Source organism: Carlito syrichta, unplaced genomic scaffold (genome assembly GCF_000164805.1).
Source record: "Carlito syrichta isolate Samal-C Ts95f unplaced genomic scaffold, Tarsius_syrichta-2.0.1 Scaffold311218, whole genome shotgun sequence".
NCBI lineage: Eukaryota > Metazoa > Chordata > Mammalia > Primates > Tarsiidae > Carlito > Carlito syrichta.
In genome coordinates, this window is record NW_007255314.1 from 11,995 (window position 1) to 17,794 (window position 5,800).

Here is a 5,800-nt window from a genome sequence, read left to right on the forward strand (position 1 = left end):
ATGTGTTAAGATCAAAGAGGCAGACACCAGACATTCACGTCAACTTCACTAGAAGCCAAAGGACAGGAAAGAAGACTGCAGAAAACGTCTGCCATTGGTTAGGTCAACTGAGTCCATTGAATATAGATGACTAGATTTGACAGAAATTAATAAGAGGGGGAAATACCAATACAAGTATATCATAAAAACAGGCAACATTAGTAACAGGTATAGTTGGTAGGTTTTACTACTCCCTGCATCTGGAGTCTCTAAATGTCAACACCAAAAGAGCTGCCCACAATCCCTCAGAATTACCTGGGACATATTGGGTCAAGGTCTTCTTCCTCATCTTGAACAATGCAGTTCTGCAAATAAAGTCAGACAGGATCAGACACATTAAGCAGATTCCCCAATGCACATGAACAATCCACTGTCCAATTCAAACACAAAGACATAAGCTCCTCAGAGCCGTGCAGGGTACTATGAGATAAATATTTCAGAAGGGGTGAAGTTGTACATTGTGGAAATGGTTTGACTTTCTTCACTGAGTTCAGGGGTAAAATCATCTGTCCTGAGTCTAGGCACTAATCCATTCTTTTTCCCACAGATCCTAAACCAGCAGCCCGCCTGCTTGCTAGAAGGAAAATGGCAATGATTATTTTGTTCTCAGCAAGTATCCAGCTTCTTCTCACTTGAAAGGTTTTTCACAACTGTTATTTCTAATAATGAAATAAGAAAGGAAATGGCTGAATCTAGGTGAAAATGAATCTCTGCAGCCACATGAAAACATGGTGACTTGTGCCACTGACAGTGACAAAGCTCCATCCTATATCCAGGAACATATCACCAAGGCAATACACTCAGTAGCAATGATCAGGCTACCACAAAAGATTGATCATAGAGTCAGATGAGCCTGGTTCACAGCCTCAGCAGCAGTGTAGGCAAAAGTGTTATTGCCCTTTCGGCAGGCACAGATTATCAAAAAACAATGCTGAAGAGAAGAAAATTTTTTTAAAAAGAATGTTACAGCTAGCAGGAAACATTACATCTGTCAGCAAGTCTGACAGATACCTTTTGGGGATGTCCTACATAGGTAAACATGAATTGGTCATACCTGCTTTGGAACTAAGATCCTGACAATGGATTCAGACTGGCACAGTCATGACCCAAGACAGGGAAACTAGCAGAGTTCGTTGACCAACCCCATGTTCATAATCACACACCACTCTAGAAACTGCTTAAAACAATATATGTGTATGATTATTGGTTATAAAAATGACACCTCTCAGCCTAATCTAGCATTCTTGGTCTAAGAACTAGAGGGTCTCTCTGGGACATCATCAGAGCTGTATAATGTTCACCACGGAGTATCAGAAAAAGAAACAGTCTTTAAGGATGACTAAAAGGATCAGTAGTTTGCAGCAGTGTGAGATTGGTATGACATGTACCCATGGATAGAGCTCTAGAGGCATTTTGTGAATTTCAAAAACTTTTGCCTTTCGGACTTTTATTCTCCATAATATTATGTGTGATGATGCTCTTCCTAGGTTCTTTTTCTAATTAAAAAAAACTAAATTAAAAATATGTTGAGGAACAAAGGGCCAAAAGCAAACAGACATTACACTAAATAATCTGCATAAGGAAAACAATGTTTACAAATAATTTGGGGCAAGGGAGTACACCTCAATCTGTAGGTGTAGGTTATTGAATGAAAGGGTAGAAGAAATGAAAACCTATACATGACTGACAGCAAAAACAGAAAACACTGTGAACAGGAAAATGTGGGGCTGACTGAAAGGATGAGATACAAATATTCAACAGTATCTGGTTTTCGCTGAATGTGGAGTCTTCAGGTGTCAACACCGTCCTAAAAATCTACTCATTCCTCAGATTTCCCAGGAAAATAATGGGTCTGGAGGTTTCATACAATCTATATTAGAAGAGTTTCCTAAGAGTGAATTGAGACAAGAATCTGTCACATTAAGGAGATCACTCTCCAGTCACGTCCCATCCACGTCCACTCCCAACACTGCAACATAATTCTCCCAGTGTGAAAACAGAACAATTTCATGGTCAGATTCCAGAAAGCTGGAGATCATATCTTGACACAACCATCTCGGTTAGCTTTGATGAACTAGGGACCGAAATCTTTCTGTTCTGGCAGTATATTCTCCTAGGATCATGCATCCTGAGTCTGCACATGGATCCAATCATTTTCCCCACAGATCCTAGGCCAGCAGCTCACCTGCTTCCTAGAAATAAAATGGCATTTTTTCCTCTTCCCTCAGCTAGTACCCTGCTAGCTCACAGTTGAGAGGATGCTTTAGCTGCCATAACCAAGTCCCTGTTGAAGTGACAAGGTCAAAAGGTTAATCACAAAGAATGAGGGACTATGAAGTCCTAGCTTAATTAGGTGGGAGGTGGCAGAGAGTGCTTGCAGGCACATGGAATAAAATTATTCAACCACCACAACAACAACAGAAGCATCCACTTCTGGGTGGAATATAGTGGGGATACATGGGAACGATCTGTCAGAAGAGATCAAGTGCTCAGTCAACTCTGCAGATTACAGACTGAGGAGCAAGGAGAAAGACATTCTATGGGGTTACCCTCATGGCACACAGTATGTGGAGATGACTAAAACAGTCAAGAGTTTGCAATACAGTCTTGAAATGTGGATGCTATCCACCCTATGGGCTTTGCTTTAGAGGCATTGTGTAGATTCCAACAATGGTTGCTTTCTGGCCCTTTCTTCTCCATACTGTGATGTGCCATGACTCTCTTCCTAGTTGCTTCTCAAGAAGGGCTGAAAATGCCACATGGACCTTGACAGAATGAGAGAGTACTCCATGGTGGACCTCTTCATCTTTCTCAGACTTACCAGGAGAATGAGGGTTCTGGCTGTCTCAGATACTCTGCAGCAGGTAGGATTCCTACAAGTGAATTCAGATGAGGGTTTGTCACATAAAGCAGATCTCTCTCCAGACACTTCCACTACACTGCCTGCTCCCAACACAGCAACATCAAACTTCCAATGTGGGAATAGGAAAGTTTAAGTGTCGTCTCCAAGAAAGGCATAGATAATGACTTAATACAACCATCTTGGTTAGCTTTCCTGAGCCAGGGTCTGACTCTCCCTCTTCTGCTAGATTATCCTCCCAGCTTCAGACTTCCTGATCATGCACATGGATTCAATCTTTTTCCTCACAGATCCTGGGCCAGCAGCCCACCTGCTTTCTAGAAGCAAAATGGCAATATTTCCCTTTCCTTCAGCAAGCAGCCAGCTTGTTCACAGAGGAGAGGATGATTTCAGCTGCCATTACCAGGAGGAAGGAAATAGCTGAACCTGAGTGAAAATGAATCTCTGTAGCTACACAGAGCTTTTGTGACTCATGGCTACTGAGAGTGATGAGGCTCCTTCTTATATACAGAAGCATGTCAATAAGGCTATGCACTATAGTTATGATCAGGTCTACTCGCGAAACATAGATCACATTTAGTTCAGCCTGGGTCCCACTCTCCACAGAGATGTAGACAACGATATTATGGCCTCTTAGCAGGCAGAGAATAACCAAACATCATGTTGACCAAAGGAATACTTGCAATGAATTGTTCATTGTCCCAAAGACATTAAATGGTAAGCAGAGATTTTACTCATGCTATTTTTTTTCTTCCTTCCCAGGAAGTCATGTCATCATGTCATGGCCACAAATGTTTAGTGGAAACAAAGTCCCCTGATAAAATTGTGATGCTTGGAGATGTGGAGGTCTGGAGTGTACTTAAGCCTAGAGCACTGTGTCATCAAGGCTGGTGGCCCCTTACCTGGACTGAGTTTTTGGACTAGGTACCTTGCCAGTCTGAGCCCATCAGTCAATTGTTCCTCAAGGATCTCCCTGGAAGACATCATGGTCACAATGAGTGAAGAGGACCTTGAGATGCTCAAATAGTAAGAAGGAGGTATCTCTCCCTGGAACTTCTTTAGTTGTGCCAGCTCTTTTGCATGAGCTTTTATTAATAATCTGTGGTTCCTAAGGTTAGAGAGTAGAGAAAATGAATAGTGAACAGGGATGGGTGATAAGTTCTAAGTATTGCAACAGAGATTTCTGGGAGGAAGTTTCACCTCAAGAATTATTCACTTTAAAAAGAGAAAGCAGGCCAGGCATGGTTGACCATGCCTGTAATTTCAGTGCTTTGAGAGGTTAATGGAAGAATCATTTGCACCCGGGAGTGTGAGGCCAGCCTAGGAAACAGAGAGAGACTCTCCTGTTTACTATAATTTTTAAAATTAGCTAGGGATGTTGGCACACACTTGTAGTCTCAGCTTCATGTTAGGTTGAGAAAGGAAGTTGGCTTGATCACAGAAATTTGAGTCTGCAGTGAGATATTTTCAGGCCTCTGCACTCTGGCATGGGTAACAGAGCCAGACTCTGTCTCCAACCATATATTTTTTAAATTAATAAAAGCCAAAAAGAGAAAACAGGGATCTGAGTAATAATCTCAGCACATAATTTACTATGACTTTTGTTCTCTAATTGTTTTAGGAATGTCTGGGTGTCATACACCGACCATGGAGATTCCAGCTCTTCCCTTGGCCCATGTTAGCTCTTCGCTCTCCCAGCTGAGCTGGGCTCTTCAGAGAGTCATATCTTCCCACCTGATACATAAACCCCATTACCTCAGCTCCTCAGCGCCTCTGGACTTCTGCACCTGGTCTCCCTCCTAGAACTGCAATTCATCCCCCAGCACAGATCCTATAAGTTCTTCATGCTCTGAGAAGACACAGACATGCCTCCCTCAAAGGAAATCTGGCAAGGCTGCTGTGGTCACTACCTATAGGAAAGGAGGAGAGCCCATCCCAAGGAGTAAAGGAACCCCAGTTGCAGCCTCCAGTCAGGGATTTTCCACATCTTGATCTCCCAACCTGCCAACTACATGGCATCAAATATTTCCCAATTTAGAGATGAAGAAAGAGAAACTCAAAGTAGTTGACAAGAAACTTCTACAGTATTTGGCAGTGTCAGTATTCACTACCCCTAATAGTGGACTCTGAGTCATGGACCACTTTACCAAATCTTGAAACCTTTTATGGAAACCATGAAGTCATGATTTTCCAGACAGTTGGGCTCCTTTAACTATAGGACTCATGGTTCCTGTGTACTGGTGATTTCAAGCACAAATGGCAAAAGAATTTTTGAAGTACTATTGGGATACAATTAGGTAAAATATAAGGCATAAGACCATAATAACCCAAAATAATATCCCCCAATACTAATCAAGTTTGTGTTACATTATGAAACACAAAATAAGGAATTAATAGTGTTCATTCTGTGCCAAGAACTGTCCTAGGAGCTTTACAAAAAGTACATTCTGGAATTATCTGCAACAATCCCAATTGTTAGCTACCATTAAAGGAGCACCTTAACAAATGAGGAACCTGAGGCACAGAGAAGCTAAGTAACCTGATTGGGCCCAGACTAGCCCAGACTGTCCCAGAGTCCCTGCTCTACACACTGCATCACGTCACCCCTACGAAGCCTTGGTTGCTGTCTTTCTTCCTCTTTAGGAGTAAGAGCCTGTGCCCAGGAAACAGGACTTCCCTCTCAACAGTGTAATCCCCACTCTTGATAGTGTCACTTATGCATATCACCATTTCCATGAGGAGCAGACTCCTCATCAAGATCCTTTAAAGCAGGTACTGTGTGCAGTCACCACACTTACCATACTGTAACCAGCACAGTGTTTTGCCTGTTGGGCATCAACAGAAGCTTGAGTTAAATGGAAAGTCTTGAGTCCCAGACATGTACACCAAAACTCTAAATGT

The 5,800-nt window shown here is 42.3% G+C and overlaps 1 long non-coding RNA gene across 1 annotated transcript; it reads right to left on the reverse strand.

Annotated features, from left to right (window-relative positions):
• Positions 1-300: 300 nt before the first annotated feature.
• LOC103271094 lies at positions 301-3,874 on the reverse strand. Its single transcript, XR_505023.1, has 3 exons — positions 3,802-3,874; positions 2,861-2,912; positions 301-344 (listed from the first exon to the last, which is right to left on the reverse strand). It is a non-coding gene; the product is annotated as an uncharacterized LOC103271094 (long non-coding RNA).
• Positions 3,875-5,800: the final 1,926 nt, after the last annotated feature.